This window comes from Bufo bufo, chromosome 8 (assembly GCF_905171765.1).
Source record: "Bufo bufo chromosome 8, aBufBuf1.1, whole genome shotgun sequence".
Classification (NCBI taxonomy): Eukaryota; Metazoa; Chordata; class Amphibia; order Anura; family Bufonidae; genus Bufo; species Bufo bufo.
This window is the reverse complement of record NC_053396.1, coordinates 127,812,148-127,830,658: the sequence shown is the minus strand read 5'-3', so window position 1 is coordinate 127,830,658 and position 18,511 is coordinate 127,812,148. Positions and strand designations below refer to the sequence as shown.

General features: G+C 44.9%; 1 protein-coding gene across 6 annotated transcripts in view; it reads left to right on the top strand.

Annotated features, from left to right (window-relative positions):
- Positions 1-18,511, top strand: part of ACSL4 (acyl-CoA synthetase long chain family member 4) — an 82,395-nt gene that overhangs the window by 27,252 nt on the left and 36,632 nt on the right. Inside the window, exon 1 of one of the 6 annotated variants that reach the window (XM_040442503.1) lies at positions 17,448-17,481. The exons of the other annotated variants lie outside the window; for them this stretch is intronic. The gene's annotated coding sequence lies outside the window, so the exon portion shown is untranslated. Of the gene's footprint in view, positions 1-17,447; positions 17,482-18,511 lie in introns of those variants that run through there. 6 annotated transcript variants of the gene reach the window in all.

The following is an 18,511-nucleotide window of genomic DNA, read 5'->3' as shown; positions in this document are numbered from 1 at the left end:
CAGCTGATGGCACCAGGGGGGAGCCTGATGACACAGGAGGGAGACCTGAGTTTTTAATAAAGAAAAACGTTCTTTCAATTACGGTAGTTTTTTGTTGTTAGAGTACTCGATTAATCGTTGGATTAATTGATAGAATGCTTGATTACAAAAATAGTAGATATCTGCAGCCCTATTTACAATAGCACACTGCTAGGCAGAGGCTTCCGCCCAGCACTGTTCCCAGTGACGTCACCGGCTTTGATGGTTGTTGGTTGGGCTTTAGTACTGCCCTAGCCATCTTACAGGTGGCGTCACCCGGCTCGCTGCTGGGCGGAAGCCTCCACCTAGCAGTCCCTATGGAGAGCCGGGGACATCACCGGATCTCCTAAAACTTCCTTTGCTCTGTGGGATTCAGCGCAGGGCAAAGGAGAGCATCTGAGCATGAAATTCCCTAAAGCTCATATCAGAGGGGGGGGGCGGAGGGGTGAAGATGGGGATATGTCCATGTTCAGCTCTGAACCTGTACAACACCTTTTAAGCCATATGCTCGGTTTGGTAAGAGTTTAGATATAATGAGTGTTTGAGCTGTCAGGAATTCAGAGATAAGGTTATACGCGGAGCCAACAGAGCTGCTCCCTGACTGAGTCACTGTAAAACAGAAAGCAAGATGGTGGGACAAAAACTGTTGAGAATTTTTATTAAAGACCAGTTGATAAAACGATTTATAGCAAAATACAATGATGATAAACTTCCCCCGCTTCATAACCTTTAGGCTATGGCATCATGCAATCTTGGGTGCAACCAAGGACTCCAGTGTAGCATGGCGGTCATAGAAATGAATAGGACATATTTGCCTTGACTGCCCCCCCCATAATCGCACAAAATCCAGCAGGGTTGCAATGCAGCAAACATGTAAGTCACACTGCGACCACATTCATTTCTATGGCTGCCCTGCTACACTGCGATCTATGGGCACGCGTCATGTAGCCCTAACCTTATAGAAAGGCTCAGAATTAGTTTAATAAATGTCTTTTCAGTTATCGTGACATTCTGTCCTAAGATAATTATTTTTAGGAGTCATCTAATCTCTTCAGTTTATGGGTTTTCCTTATCTTCATTTGAAGATTGTTCTGAACATGAAAACTTAATAATAATGTGATTAAACTGAAAATGTACTGTGATGTTTGCAGCTCGCCTGCATGGCCTAACTGAAGCCGTGAATGCTTAGAGATTAATAGCTTGTCAAATTTTCCAGCTTGTCTGAATTATACATCTGTCATAATTAATATTCTGATTTAGAGGGGTTATCAAATTTTTATTTAATTGGCAGAGGGCTGTGTAACATTTTAAAGGGGAGAAAAAAGTGCTCTTCTTTTAAGGCCTCTTGCACACGACTGTATGTATTTTGCGGTCCACAAAAAACGGTTCTGCAAAGTTTTTACGGAACAGCTGGCCCCTAATAGAACAGTAGTATCCTTGTTAGTAATGCGGACAATAATACGACATGTTCTATTTTTTTGCGGAACGGAAATGGAATGCACACTGAGTACCTTCCGTTTCCGCAAAAAAAATGGAACGGAATGAAAATGCATTCGTGTGCAAGAGGCTTAAATGTCCCGCACCATTGCTCTGATCTCCACTGGGCCTGCAACATTTAGGTGTGGATGAGCGGCACATGACAACGGACGCCAACGATTTCCTGTAGTGGTGATGTTAACGATGAGCAGGGCGTTAACACTTCAGGGCCATCGGGGATCAGAGCAGTGGTTACCTGCACAGGACGTTTAAAAGGTAGGTTTTTCTAAATATTTATTTTACACATTCAACTCATGTAATTTTAAAGGGGTTGTCCAGGATCAAAAAAAAAAAAAAAAAAAAAAAAATATATATATATATATATATATATATATATATATATATATATATATATATATATATATATATATATATATGTACTCACCATTAAGAGCTGATTAAAGTTTCCCCAATATGTTTTTATGTATTTTCACCACTTCTTCTACAGGGCTCTGACGGTCCCCCACGCATTGTTTACATCTAGGTTTATCTTTGCCTAACTTTCTGCCGCACTGCCCTGTGGATCCCAGCGCAGCTTGGCATCACGTGGTTACAGCTGACTATCATCTCTGCCGTAACTCCGCCCCCTCATTAATATTCCGCCTCCTTCATTCATTAGAAAGTGCCATGCCCGCTGACGTCACTGGAGGGGTGTGGCTTAGCACAATGTCTTCCAGCCAAGTCACCGCCCCTCCCTGCGATCTGCATAATTACTGAGGCTGTTGGTGACATCACCGGGCTCCCTGCGAAGTGGAAGAAGAGGCTTCGCTCTGCAGCAAGGGACCCGGTACGTCACTGTCTATGAGAAAATAGGCACTTCCGGCTGAGAATTTGCGATATGAAAACGGGGCATCAGACATGTGTGGCAAAGGTACGACAGGCATGTGTGTAATATTTGTGTCACTGTTGTACACTTAGAACAATGTCCCCAATCCCGGACAACCCCTTTAATACAATCTTCGAAAACCCATCCAATCATATATATATTTTTTTTAATAATACAAATTTCTGATCTATAAGGCTTTTTTAGCACTAGCGATGTTTCCATCTTGATGCGGTCCTATTTTTCAACAGATGGCATCCGGACTGAATCCTAACCCATTCATTTCAATGAGTGTCCGCTCTTGAGCATTGTTTTTCACTGACCATCTGTCTGTCCAGGAAAAATCGCAACACATTCTATATTAGGCTACTTTCACACTTGTGCTTTCTGTCATCTCAATAGCGGGGGGGGAAAAGTGGAATGGAATGCACCAGAATGCATTCCGTTCCATTTGGCTGCGTCCCCATCGCGGACAGAATAACGCTGCAAGCAATGTTTTTTCTGTCCGCGATGTGGTGCAGAGAGAGACTGATTCGTCATCACACACAATGTAAGTCATGGGGACTGATCCGTTTTCTCTGACACAAAAGAAAATGGATCCGTCCCCCGTTGACTTACAGTGGTTTTAAAGATGGATCTGCCATGGCTGTTTCAGAGATAATACAACCGGATCTGTTCAGAACGGATGCAGACGGTTGTATTATTATAACCGAAGCGTTTTTTGCTGATCCATAACGGATCCAGCAAACTCTGTTGTGAAAGTAGTCTTAGAGTCCATTCAGACGTCTGCACTTTGGGTCCGGATCCGTTCCACAATTATGCGGAACGGGTGCGCACCCATTCATTTTCAATCGGGATGGAAAAGATGCGGACAGCACACTGTGTGCGGTCCGCGGGCCCGAACTTCTGGTCCGCAGTGCTGCAAAAAAATAGAACATGTCCTATTCTTGCATTTCTATTGCGGTGCCGGCCCGGTGTTTGGCGGATTCGCTAAACACTGCGGACGTGTGAATGGACCCTTAGGGCTCAATGCACACGACCGTATGGCTTTTTCAGGGTTTTACGGTCCGTTGTTCCATTTTTTTGTTTCCGTTGTGTTTCCTTTCCGTTTTTCCGTATGCCATATACAGTGATTACATAGAAAAAATTGGGCTGGGCATAACATTTTCAATAGATGGTTCCGCAAGAACGGATATGGAAGACATACGGATGCATTTCCATATGTGTTCAGTTTTTTTTGCAGACCCATTGACTTGAATGGAGCCAAGCACCGTGATTTGCAGACAGGAATGGGACATGTTCCATCTTTTCACGGTACGGAAATACTGAAACGGAATGCACACGGAGACACTTAATTTATTTTATTTTTTTGCTCAACCATTGAAATGAATGGTTCAGTATATGTACTGCATACTGAACTCAAAAAACGGCCAGTATACTGAACGCAAAATACTCTCATGTGCATGAGCCCTTAATCTGTTTTTCACACAGGACTGGTCCTTTTAGGTAAGTGAAAAAAAGCTGACAGCATACTGAGGCCTCATGCACACGACAGTTGTTTTTATCGGTCCGCAAAACGGGGTTCCGTTGTTCCATGATCCATTTCAGTTTGTGTGTCTTCCTTTATTTTTGGAGGACCACCAGAAATAAAGGAATGTAAAAAAAAGTCTAAGACAGGTTTGCCATGCAAATGATAGGAAAAAAACGGACGCGGACGTGGATGACAATCTTGTGTGCCTCCGCGTTTTTTTGCGGTCCCATTGACATGAATGGGTCCGCAAACCGTTTTCCGCAAAAATAATCGGACAGGTTATATATTTTTTTTGACGGACTGGAACCACAGATCACGGACGCGGATGGCAAACGGTGCATTAGCCGAGTTTTCAACGGAACCATTGAAAATCAATAGGTCCGCAGAAAATCACGGAATAAAGCAACGGTCGTGTGCATGAGGCCTGAAGGACAGCCTGGTTTTCACTGGTAGTTGCTAGGAGATGCTGAATGATTATTCTTAGTTTTTTTTTTTTCCACATGTATGAAAAAGGCATAAAAAAACTACTGAGATCTGTACAGAGAAATACTGAATACATTTACCGAAAACGCTGAAGCAAAACTTGGCTCGTGTGAAATAAGCCTATTTGGTTATAAAATACATGTATTTCCTTTCCCTGCTGTGATATGCCTTATAGGAAACCCACCATAGTTTCCCTGCCCTCCGCTGTCCGGGTGTTTGGTTTACAATGGCGTCTTGTATAGCATGCATACAACTGCAGGAAGCAAATCACATGCATCCTGTCTGTCGGCCCTGGAAAGGTTACTGCAGGACACTGAGCGGGAAAATTGCTGATAGATTATGCCTGAAACGTCCCCTGCTACACCCAGGGTCTTGCATGCCAAATAACATCTGTTAACAACTGTGTCTGCATACCCTGCACCGTAACATGTCACAGCCTGCAGAAACACTGAATTAAGCCCATAGATTTTTATGTACCGCACTAGACATTCCGTAATATGGCCATGTGCATGAGGCTTTTTCCCCTAACCCTTTTAGGGGGTAATCCGTATTGCATCAGTTTTTTTTTAGGACATGGTCAATTTTTTTTTTTTTGCAGAACAGACATACGGACATACGGAAATGAAATGCACACAGAGTAATTTCCGTTTTTTATGGTTCCACATAGAGACCTTGTTAAGGGGGAATATTAATTATCAATATTTATGCAAATATTAATAATTTGTATTCATAAATAAGAGGAGTCGTCTAGTAATGCAGCTAATCACTAAGCTAGCTGCATGCGCCTTACTGAACTAACTACCGCTAATAACCACACGTTACACAGATAGTTACAAATACAAGATATTTATTAATACCTACAGTACACTACGCACACAATACACTAACAATTCAGTACTAACTACACTAAACAATCCCAAATTCCACCCACAAACTCTAACTAATACACACACATACACTATTAATAACAAAGGGTTAACGGTGGCACTGCAGGGGTTAATGCAGGCCACAGACACAGGGATGCAGGGGCACAGCAGGGGTAAAGGGGAGTAGGGATGCTCCTACAGGGTTAGGGTAGGGGATTGGTGGTAATATGGACAGGTAGGGGTAATCAGGATGGCAGGGGATAGGTGGGATAGGGTATCGTTGGTGGGATAGGGCAAGTAGGGGTTATCATTGGTGGCATATGGCAAGTAGGGGTTAATATGGGTCATTGGTGGGATAGGGGGTGATACTCAGCCCTCCAGGGAATGCTCGTTGTTCAGGGGATCTTCTTGAGGGGGGCGGCTCGACTCTTCTGCCAAGTGCAGGGGCCACCGGATATTTATACCCGGTGGCCCACACTCCCGGGCCGCCCGCGCTGTGGCGCGCGCTGCATACCACAGGCAAGGACACGTGGGCCGGCGCTGTGATATGACGTCACCGCGCCAGCCTGCACGCGCTCAGCCAGGACGCATCACTTGCTGACAGGCGGGAGAAGCCTTTGATCTCCCGCCTGTGGCACTTTGCATTGCGGGCAGCGCGATAGTAATCGCGCTGCCGGAATGCGCATAATAGAAGGAGGGGAGGTTTCTCCCCTCTTCCTATTATGCATAATTATCCTATTATGCATAAGAACTCCGATTCTATTGAATCTGAGTTCTTTGAAGCATGCAGGATGACCGAACTCTTGTCCAGTCATTCTGATGCAATTAACCAGATGGCATCAGTGCGAATGCTTGGGGCACATTCACACTGATACCTCTGGTTTCAGGTGAACAAGGGACATTTTCCCATCAATGGGGCCTATGGAGGGGGATATAGGGGAATGACATATATATAAAAAGGGACATATAAGGGGGCACATATTCCCCACAGGGGCCACAATGAGCCCCTGTGTAATACGAAGGGCATATGTGTGCAGATGCTGGGCACATCATCCTATAATGCGCCCATTTATGTATGCGTATATATTATACATGCATGCACGTGTTTGCGCGTGTGTGTGTGTGTGTGTGTAATTCTTCCCTATCTCAGGACAGCATAAAGTAGAGACCCTGAGACCCCTTCTGTGACTTTGGTTGCACAGGTGTTTTGGTTTTTTTTTTCCGCCGCCCTTGCTACTGGCGAGGAAGTGGCCGGTGCACTGGAAACAGGGCTAAAGGTGAATTTACACGTTGGAATAATTGGGCAGATTATCGGGAGCGGCAATCTGCCCATGCAAAGGTGCAGCCGATCACCCGATGAACAAGTGAAACGCGCGTGCATCGGATGAAACTGGCGCTGTCTAAACAGCGAGCTGCAGTAGATTTTGCACCAGATGCACTGACTGCCGAAGGTGCGTCTAATATGACGAGGCGCACATCTTGTCAGAAATTAGGCGTGTCCTTTAGCAGCGCAGGGGGGGAAATAAAATAGCCCAACACATCAGTTTTTTTGTCACATTGCCTCCCCCAAAAATTTAATAAAAAGAAATTAAAAGGTTTTGTGTACCAAAACATATCCAATAACCAAACAACAAGCCCTCATACAGCTCCACAGGACTACAGGAAAAATCCAAGAATTAACGGGTGTCACACAACTGCTGTGCATACTACACATATAGACACAAACACTTACCAGGGAGTCTAATGCTTCCTCTATGGTTCTAGAACTAATAACTGAGCCACCCATAAACATTGCTTCTAGAAAAGAATGGCATCCAACAGAGCAACATGTGGCAGCATGACGGCATAAGGCCTAAGGCTCTGAGCACGAGTGGGTCCCATCCTGTTAGATCAGGAAAGCCCTTATCAAGTGCTGGGCATTAGGAAAGAGTTTCTTGATTCTATAGGACTGGATTCTGTCCTTGGCACTAAATCATTGGCCCCTAAAGAGAGGCTACATGTGTAATTTAATTAAGGGGGTTATCCAACCCCTATAATGACCCCCCCCAATGCCCGGGCACCTCATTTAAGTTATATTTACCCCGGTCCTCGGCACCCGCGTCACTCCTTATCCCCGGACGGCCGCCGCTGACTCTCCCCATCACGTGGATCAGAACATCCGGCGACAGAATTTTGGCACATTTTACAAGTTCTCGGAATCGCAATTGCACCCTTGCCCCATCTATAAACGTCATGTGTGTAATGGTCCTGATTCAGATAGTCTGATAATTGCAGTGTGTCGCTGAATGTTAGGGCTACTCCTAAGGGGGTTATCCAAGTGGTCTCCCTGTTTTTCACCCCTATACAGGCTTACCCAGGCAGGCTGTGATATTATTGGGGACCAGCAGACTTTTGGTCAGAGGGCAAGGCAAGGTAAGGTCAGGGCAGGCAGTGTTAATCCAATCCTATAAATGAGTAGTGGGTCACGATAGGCAGGCCAGATTCTGCACAGTAAATAGGCAGGGGTCAGTACAGGCTGAACTGATTCAACATAGTAAAAGGCAGAGGTCAGGCATGGAAGCACAGGCGATACAAAACACGATTTTTGTAAGGAATAGGCTAGGGAGAGACCTTATTGCTCAGGCACCTTCCCATAATGGAAGGCACCTTTAAAGGGATTCTGTGATCAGGATTTTAGCAACAGAGCTTTTCACATTAACACATCAGTCTCCTCGATTTAGTTTAAAATATACTAGTCTTACTGCCATATGTCTTGTCATTTCTGTAAAAAATTGCTTTTATTCATATGAAAATTGCCTCTCTAAGGAGCCCAAGGGGTTGTCCCTCTGGCTGTTGGAGCCCAGCCGCGCCCATTCTCTTGGAGTCCAGCACCGCCTCACTGCTAATTATTCACTCCTTTAATCCGTTATTGTTCTGGTGCGCCGTAATCTCGCGCATGCACCCTGGATCCACTCGTCAGCGCCCGTGTGGTATCCTGGCAACAGCCTCAGCTAACGAAGTGCGCATGCGCCAGCTGTGTGGGCGCTTCGCTCGACCCGGAAAGGAGGAGCTGAGTGGTGCGAGATCCCTGACAAGCGGACGACTGAGGTGCAGGAGAGGAGGCACGCTGGCAGCTGGCGCATGCACGCTTCAATAGCTGAGGCTGCTGCTAGAACACCACACGGGCGCTGACGAGTGGATCCAGGGTGCATGCGCTATAGATTATGGCACACCAGAACAATGATGTCAGCGATGAAAGGAGTGAATATTTTGCAGTGGGGCGGTGCTGAGCTCCAACAGAATGGGTGCGGCTGGGCACCAACGGCCAGAGGGACAGCCCCTTGGGTTCCTTAGAGAGGTCATTTGCATATGACGGGGATTTCTTCCTTTTTTTTTTTTTTTTTTTTTCTTCTTCCAGAAATGACAAGACAATATGGCAGTAAGACTAGTATATTTTAAACTAAATCGAGGAGACTAATGTGTTATTGTGAAAAGCACTGTTGCTAAAATCCTGATGACAGAATCCCTTCCATTCACATGTCAGAGGTGTATTACGGATCCGCAATACATCCGGCTGGCACCCCTCATAGAACTGCCTATTCTTGTCCGCAATTGCAGACAAGAATAGGACATGTTCTATTTTTTTTTTTTTACGGAGCCGCGGCCCAGAAGTTCGGGGCCGCGCTCCGGAAATGCAGATGCGGGTGCCCACCAGGAGGAGAGAGATGTTGGCGAATATGGGCGCCACCATGCCAGGGGTGCAGGAGGGGTAAGTGTTTCCAGTAGCCATGCCTGCCAGACGAGGAGAGACACCAGCAGGCATGGAGCGTCAGCATCACAGGTTAGGTAGGATAGCAGACGAATGATGTATTTTGCATCACACTTACACAATTCATTATGCTTATACTATGACTAGTATAATCCACTTCCTACACAAGGTTATTCTAGTTTCTAATGTGTTGATTCAAGCCATGACCTGTTGCCTGCCTTATCTATCTTCTGTCCTTTGGCATATATTAAAGAATTGTGAAACAAGAAACGAGGGAAAACTGTAGATAGACGTAGTGCACTACAACAAGAAGTACTGCAGTCAGCATTTACTTACGAGACTCTGGCAATCCTTGAAGGGTCCAGACATCCCACTCTCAACTTTACGGTCTCCTGTTTTGTTGGTTTTTGAGTATTTGAAGTGTTTATAGGAAGTGCAACAGCAACTGTAATAAACCAAGCTCATGAACATATGTCTTTTCTTTACCATTACATTTCTCCGTTGTGCCAAAATAGAAGTTTCTAAAAAATATGAAAATTAGATGTTTCTTGCATGAAACACTCCCCCCTTAAGCCGCTCCTTCTCGAGGTTGATTGACAGGGCCTGGCATTAGCAATAACATTGCGCATGCATAGTCGAGTCTACTGTGCATGTGCCAACGTGCAATCACACAGCGCTTGTGAAAGAAGACAGACCCAGGCAAGACGACACAGCTAATTTCTGGCCCTGTCAAGCAACCTTCAGAGTATGTTTCATGCACCAACGGTAGCGGGAACAGCTAATTTGCATATTTTAAGGACATGGTTTATTTCAGGTGAGCAAAGTCTATTTGTCATCAGCAGTAGTAAGCCAAGCACATGGACAGACTCCCTTTCTCGCCCATCTTTAGTCCTCATTGTGTAGTAGACTGGTCTGTGTAGCCACAGGAGGGTTTTTTGGGAAATGACTTTGCATGATTTGTCTTATTATTTCAGTGATGGTTACCATAGTTTGTACTTCCTTACGCTATGCTTAGTACAGCCTACAAGTCTTTCGTTGTCATTGTATCAGTGATGCCGGTATTTCAGCTCATGGACAAAATGTCATATCCGTTCTTTATGTTGCTGGTGGTTTTTGCTTTGAAACGTTTCCTCTTCAGGCTGATGTGGCAAACTTTACACAACTTTTATTGTTGTGTAAATATATAATATAAATAAATAAACTTTTATTAATTACTAGAGAAGTAATTTGGATATATCGACTTGTTTATCAGTCTAACCAAAGAGTAGTTGCCATTTGTTAGAGTACCTCCAGCTACAAACTAATTTCCAGAAATCAATAGCGTAAGCTATGATGGTAAACTTTGTGATGTAGTTTACTAGTGAAAACGCCTCTTTCTCCACTTATCAGGTTACTTAAATGGGTTCTCCAAGATCTATTTACTTAATTTTTTTTTTTTACTGATGACCCGTTCTTTCGATAGGTCATCAGTACCTGATCGGTGGGGGGCCAACACCCAGGATCCCTGCCAGTCAGCTGTATGAGGAGGCACCAGTGCTCATGTGGGCGCCGCTGCCTTCTCTCAGCTTTTCCTAGTCCATGTGACGACATGTTCATCAGTCCCAATGTACAGCGCTGTGCTTGGTAAGCTGCGAAAAGGCCAGCGGCGTTCACATTCTCAAACAGCTGATCGGCAGGGGTCCCAGGTGTCGGACCTTCCCCAAACAGATACCGATGACCTATCCAGAGGAACCCTTTTAAAGACTGGATTACATTATTTTTTTTTTTGTATATATGGGGCAGAATGGGCTTAAAAAGAAAGTTCATTACCCACGTCTCATATCTGCTGATCTCCATTCCGACCAGTGGAAGCCTGGTAAGCATTGGAACTGCAGGGGACTAGTGAGGTGAGTAATGTTTTTAGTACTTGACTCAAAGTGGTTGAGTTAAAAAGAGAAGGAAATGGAGAAAGGCAGGGAAGATTTCAAATATAGATGATTAGGCCAACCATTGGGGAAAAATATTTGTACAAATGCTCATTCCTGATAATTGCCCTATGTAAATGTGAAAGCTAGACTGGAGGAAAATAACCTCAGAAGAGTAGAGACTATGGTGGAGATTTATCAAACTGGTGTAAAGTAGAACTGACTCAGTTGCCCATAGCAACCAATCAGATTCCACCTTTCATTTTTCCACAGCTCCTTTGGGAAATGAAAGGTGGAATCTGATTGCTTGCTTTGGACAACTGAGTCAGTTCTACTTTACACCAGTTTGATAAATCTCCCCCTATGAGTAGACCGACTTGGGGAACGGCCACATGTTGCAGTTTTTAAAGGCAAAGTCAGGAGCGAATTCAGAGAAGAGGAGACGTCATATATGTCCTTTATACTTTCTCTCCTTTTATGATCCACTTTTAATTTTGGCTTCCAAAACGGTATCAAGAAACCTGACCATGTGGCTGCACCCTTATTGTTCTGGGTGGTGGTGTTTTACAGGCACATATGGAATTGGTTTTTGTCTTTCACATTTGCAATTCAGTCTACATTTCGTTACAAGATTATGGAGGCCTTTCTACACCGAAGAAGTTGTATGTCTTTAGATGGTTTATATTTCTACATAAAACGTACTAAAACCTGGTATGTAGCCCGTCTAACCACTTATGACTCATCACTTGGTGAGTAGGTGCTCCCCCCCCCCCCCCTTCAGTTAAGGTAAGAAAACATTGTACACGTCACACATTGAGTTAAGACCAAGACCATTTTGCAGAGACGTTTGTGGGTTTATTTTTTTACAGCCCGCATTCCAAGAGCCATAACTTTTTTTTTACTTTTCCATCTATGTTTTTTGCTAACAACCCTTTTAAAATGACATTCTGGGAAAACGAATACACTGTTATGAGGCCCTGAGGGTGCAGTGATTTACTCTGTACTTATATAATATCAGAGATACCCCTACAGGTATAATGCTTTCCTGGAGTGTTAATTAAATATGTAATTAGATGAATCTAACCAAAATGGTGTTTTATGAGGTAACCCTTTTATTTTTTATTTTTTTGAGCTGATTTGCAATATAATTCAGTCTAGTTTCTGGTTGGAATGATAGTGCATCATGCCCCCTCCACTAAGCCACACTCAATTTTGGTGATTTAGTGAAAACTCATGCAAAAACAACTTTTGTATGCCAATTTTCTGACTTCAAACCATATATAAATTCTCCCCAAGTATCCATGACGTAAACTGAGTGGTGATTCTTATCCTTTTACACGGCTTGACCATTGTGGAATTTGTCAGGAACCAGTGTTCCTAGGAATGCCTGTTCCCGATAATTGCCTTGGGTAAATGTGCCAAGATCACCCATTGAATGAGTAAACGCATATTAAAATCATTTGTTGGCAGCACATTGTCCTGTGAAAAAACGGGATCTGCTGCCAGTGAACTATGGCTCTTTATGGGGTTAAGCGATCGCCTTTCTGCTGCCTGAAGTGAAACCTGAAACAGTGCCCCCCCCCCCCCCCCATATCCCCTCCGCTGCCTTCCTCGTGCCCCTACCTGGTGCAGCCTGAGGCGATCGCCTCACCTGGCCTCATTGGTGGTGCACCGCTGGCAGTAGTGATCACTCATCCCCATACAGAGGGGTGATTGGTGCATGTGAATGCCACCATCCCCTCTGCTCAACAGTCTGTAACTCCTGATAACTGCCTGTTCAGTTGGCGCATGTAAGAGGGCCTTTATGTGCATGGTTGCCAGCTGTGCATTTAAAGCCCACCTATGAGTATTGGCAGCATACACTGGTTTCATCCTGTAATGGTTGATTTCACAAGTACATGCTTGATTACCTTAGAACATCTTGTCCATTTTCAGTATACAGTCCGTTACTAGACTGTACAGAACAAGTTGTAATGTGAATATCCTCGTTAAGATCAGGAAAACCTGATGCCCGCCTACCTGTGCAATCTAATCCAGATGCCCTCCTGTATGGGCGGTATATAGACTGCTGCCCCGATGTGTGGCATGTAAAGTTTCCATAACTGCTATGTTCTGGCATTTCAGTATTCGTATCTTTTTAATAGTTTGTCTGAATGGCACGGTTTTCCCCATATTACCAATGCAGGAAAAATGGCAATATTTGGCAGTTTTTGCAAAGTTTTTCTGAATTGTGGCTTTACTGAGGTTGTGAAAACCACAATGCAGCCGCAACATGTTACCTCCATAAAAATCTTTTTCCTCATGCGTATGTATAGATTGCATATTTCATTTTTCATAGGTCATTTTTTATATTTTTTCTTCAGAGTGCGATCCGTGTTTTTTGCGGATAGTACACTGACCCGTTCATTCCTATGGGGGCATGCACACATGGGCTACACGGATTCGCATCTGCAAAAAATGCCATTCTGCAAATTGTATGTCCTATTTTGGTCCATTTTGCGGACAGAATAGGAATTTATTTTAATTGAAGTGAGAAAAATGCGGAATGCACACGGAAGGTATCCGTATTTTGCAGAACCGTGGTTTGTGGTCAAAATACATATACAGTTGTGTGCATGACGTGCAACAGTATCCATTTTGCGGTCCGTAAATTGCTGATCCCAAAACACGGATGCAACTGCATTGTATGGAACAGAAACTCCAGCCCTGTTCTATTTTTTTTATTTTTCTATTTTTTTGGGGACCGTGCAATGGCCGTGGGTATGTGGACTGCACACCACGTGCTGTTTGCATCATTTGCGGCTCCATTGAAGTGAATGGGTCCGCATCACTCCTTCAGAAACTGCGGCTCGAATGTGAACTCAAACCACTGTCTGGAAATTTCAATGTGAGTGAGTAAAAATGTCAGGAATATGAAGTTTGGGACGTGATAGTTCAGGCTAAGGCCACATGCAAATGTTGAATATTAGATGCAGTTTTGTATGTAACCAATCCATAGCATCATAGAGAACCCGCTAAGGCTAGTTTCACACTGGCGTTTATCTGTTCCGGCAGGGGAACATCCTGCCGGATCCATACTACAGTGTACACACGTGCTGCTGGCCCCATTCACTATAATGGGGAGCAGCGGAGATCCGGCCGCAGCTTGGCAAACATGCTGAGTGGCGGTCGGGCAAATACCGCTGCCCACAGCGGAAGGAGTCAACGTTGGTTGCATCCGCCTTCTCTATGTCGAGGGTCAGACAAAAACACCCTCGTACACTGAGCGCTGAGTGTATCCAATCTTATTAGTGTAAATTGTGTACTGTGTACAGTTGTGGCAATTGGAACCAGACATGTGGTCCCAGCCCTGACAGAGGCCTCGTGCACACGGCCGCATCCGTTTTGCAGTCCATGTGTCATCCATATTTTGTTTGTGGACCCATTGTTTTCAGTTGGTCTGTGGTCTGCATTTTGTGGACATAGTCTAGTTTTTGCGGAATGGACATATGGATGCGAAAAGCACATGGATGATCCGTGCACATCTGCATCCATATGTCTGTTCAGCAAAAAGATAGAATACCTCCTGCAAAATGTGGACCCGTAGAAGTCAGTGGGTCCATCAAAATGAGGATGCGACATGACCCATAGCCGTAGTTTGCAGATCTCCGATTTGCAGACAGCAAAACGGATATGGCTGTGTGCCGGAGGCCTGAACGTCGTGTGGCCCTTTGACATCCCTTGTAATGACCACCACTGCAGTGCATGCTACTTTGCATTCATTGTACTTTCCCATAATTCAGTGTGCCTGTAATAAGAGAATGGCGTTACTTTTCGGTTTCCTCTTCTATGGGACATGGACCATGCAAAATCTTCTCTATTGAAGTCCATTTAAAATTTTCTTAACTTTTCTGTTGTAGCTCAAACATTTACTGACGGCCGGTTTACTTTGTGTGACTGAAAATGCAGGATGTTATTTCATATATGTCCCTTTCCTCTGTGACTGGTGACTTTTTTTTTTTTTTTTTTTTTATACTTAAAGGTGGTGTCCTGGTTCAGAGCTAAACCCGGACATACCCACATTTTCACCCCGGCAGCCCCCCCGACAAGAGCATTAGAGCATTTCATGCGCTAAATCGCATAGGCCAAAAGCATTTTGTGTAGTTCCGATGACGTACCGGGCTCTCCTTCGGGCTGCCAGGCGGAGGCTTCTACCCAGCAGTGTGTTCGGTGACGTCGCCAGCACTGATGGGTGGGCTTTAGCGTTGCCCTAGCTTGTAAAACGGCTAGGGCAGTGCTAAAGCCTGCCCACCAGAGCCGGTGACATCACCAAACACACTGCTCGGCGGAAGCCTCCGCCCGGCAGTGTGATATATACTCACTCACTCACTCACTCACTGGGGCCCCTTTAACAGGGGTGTCTATTCTGTTTTCTTCTACTGCAGGAAGCCTTTCATGCCCATATAATAGGTACTCTGAGTACACTTGATTGAGCCCCAGGGAGCTGGAGATTCCTTGTCCCCTCCAATAGGAGTTTTATTGTTTCGTTAGATTTCCTGTAAGCACTTTTAAAGGGTTTGACCTCTTAGGGACATATGTGTATGTTATATGGGGGAGGAGGGGTTCCAGTATGCCTGTGGATGTCCTTAAACAGTCATGGTTTCCATGGTATAGGCATTTTTTAAAGTGCATGTTGTCTCACTTCAGCAAATGGCATTTATCATGCAGACAAGGTTAATACAAGCCACTTGCTAATGTATAGTGATTGTCCATATTGCTTCCTTTGCTGGCTGGATTCATTTTTCCTTCACAGTATACACTGCTTGTTCCCATGTTTACGACCACCCTGCAATCCAGCAGCTGTGGTCATGCTTGCACACTATAGGAAAAGGGGACAGTGTATGCACACTTCCACATTCCCAGCCACCGGGGAGGCCAGTTCTTTTTCCGGTCTAGTGCAAGCACGACCACTGCTGCTGGATTGCAAAGTGGCCATAACTATGGAAACGAGCAGTGCATATTGTGATGGATAAATGAATTGGGCCAGCAAAGGAAGCAATATGGATAATAACAATACATTAGTAAGTGTCTTGAATTAAAGAGGTATTCCCATCACAGACAATGGGGGCATATCGCTAGCTGCTATGGCAACTCATTGCCTCCCACCTGGTCATGGGTAGGTGCAGTAGGGTGACAGAGGGAGCCCCCTGCCTCTGTCTAACCACTTGGATGCGCTGTGGTTACTGTTGACTGCAGCATCTCGGGGGGTTAAATATCTTATAACTCAACCCTGTAACGCACAGCTTACACCCAGTACAGATGTTGGGGCCTCAGCTCCTGAGCCTGTGGCAGATTGCATTAACCCCACAGTGGCCGCACTATATAGTTGGGTTGTCAGAGTTATTTAAAAAACTCTGGCAATGCTGCACTTGTGTTTAAAATGATAAAGTAACATATCTATTTTACCCCCTGCTACTCCGATCCTCCCCACCGATGCAGCCATGATGCCCACTTCTTGGCTGCAGCATTAATGTGACGTATATAGAGATGTTATTGCCGCAGCCAAATAAACACAGGCGATCGAGGAGGAGCAGCAGGGATAAAATAGATGAGGTCATGTATGTGTATGTATGTATGTATGTATTTCCGGTGGCTCAGTGGTTAGCACTGGTGCCTTGCAGCGCTGGGGTCCTAGGTTCCAATCTGACCAAGGACAACATCTGCATGGAGTTTCTGTGTTCTCCCCGTGTTTGCCTGGGTTTCCTCCGGGTTCTCCGGTTTCCTCCCACACTCCAAAGACGAACTGATAGGGAACTTAGATTGTGAGCCCAATTGGTGACAGTTGGATGATAATGTCTGTAAAGCGCTACGTAATATAATAGCGCTATATACGGTAAGTGCCTAAAATAAATACATTTTTATTATTTTATCACAATTGCTGTCTAAGAGTTTTTGAGATGACTCCCCTTTAATAATGCATAGTGTATGGGTGAAGAAAGCTTTCTATAATTCTTCTCCAGTGCCATTGTTTGGTTCGGATATTTTCATGGTTTTTCAAAGCATGTTTGAGCGGACTGAAATCTGATTGTGTTCCCTATAATAAAAGGGACGGGTCTGGCTGCAGCTTTCTGGAGGACCCTGTGGTCGGTCATCATCCCGTCCGGTGCCCCTCCTTACTCATTATTGTACATCAAAGGCTTAGGTGTAATGTTACATCCCATGATTTTCTCTTTACCTTTCATCTCTGTCGCCAGTTCCTAGTTTTCAGAAAGGAAGAGGTGATGTAAGTTTTTGTGCTGTGACTTGTACTTTCTATTAGAAGAACAGCCCTGGGTTACTCTGAGGGGTCAGATACATTTTGTAACCGGTCATCCTTGTACCAGGGTCTCGCTGACGTCACGTGAAGTCCACATCATCAGTGAATCACTTCCCTTACACTTTCCCGTTATTGGCCTTTCACCTACTTTAGGGGAGTGTTTCTTTAAAGATTTTTCCCTGAAGTCATTCACTTGTGGGCGTTCTCCATTCCTTATAAGTCTCTGCATCTCGGGAGTCTTCTCATTTTCGGGCTGAGACGTCACATACAAGGCAGTGTGAGTACACATTATGCACACTTTTCTTACAAGGAGGCTGTTGTGGATTCATGTTTTGGGGCTAGTTACTTCAGGGACCGTCCTCCTGCTTCTTGTACAGAAGGGGACTTGTTGATCTTGGATGGATACAATGAGGCGACCCTTTTAACTCTTTGCTTTGCTACAATGTGATCCTCCTAAGGTCAGGGCTGTACATCTGCTGCATTTCCTGCACGTGGCCTCTAGCATGGACCGCACTTGTCCCTATGAACTGATCGGGGGGAGACTGCTAATATCGGACGCTATCTGGTCATTCCTCGGCAGTCAGGCCATGTGTTTGCCTCTTGTTCATATTGTTCTTCAGTTTACGTCTGTAATCCGACCTGCTCTGTAATACAGTCCTGGCTAATGATGTAGATCCATAGGCTACCCTAAGGGCTTGTTCACACGAACATGCCGTGTTTTGCGGATCCGCAAAACACAGATGCCGCCCGTGTGCCTTCCGCAATTTGCGGAACAGAATGGATGGCCCATTATAGAAATGCCTATTCTTGTCCGCAAAACTGACAAGAATAGGACATGATCTATTATTTTTGCGGAGCAACGGAAGCGGACAGCACACGGAGTGCAGTCCGTATCTTTTGAAGTGAATGGGTGCGGTTGAAGTGAATGGGTGCGGACTCTGATACGGAACCAAACCACGGTCGTGTGAATGAGCCCTAAAGCTGTTGCTGAACTGTTACTCCCAACATGGACAGGCTTATAGTTGTAGAATGACAACAGTTGAGTTTGGACACTGTGCGGCCATTTTTAGAACCTGTCGGTCATTCTGCCGCAACGCGTCGGCGTCTCAAAATGCATGGAAAGTACTGAAGACTACTGAAAGGGGTTGTCCGAATTACAGCAGAAAAAAAGGTTAAAGTAATAAGACTGTACTCCACTTTGTTTACATGACTGCAGCAGTGGTGCGCCCCTATATTACACTTGATCACTGCGGCCAATCGCTGTCCTCCGCAGTCTCATTACATATACCATTGAGGCTAGTGGTCGG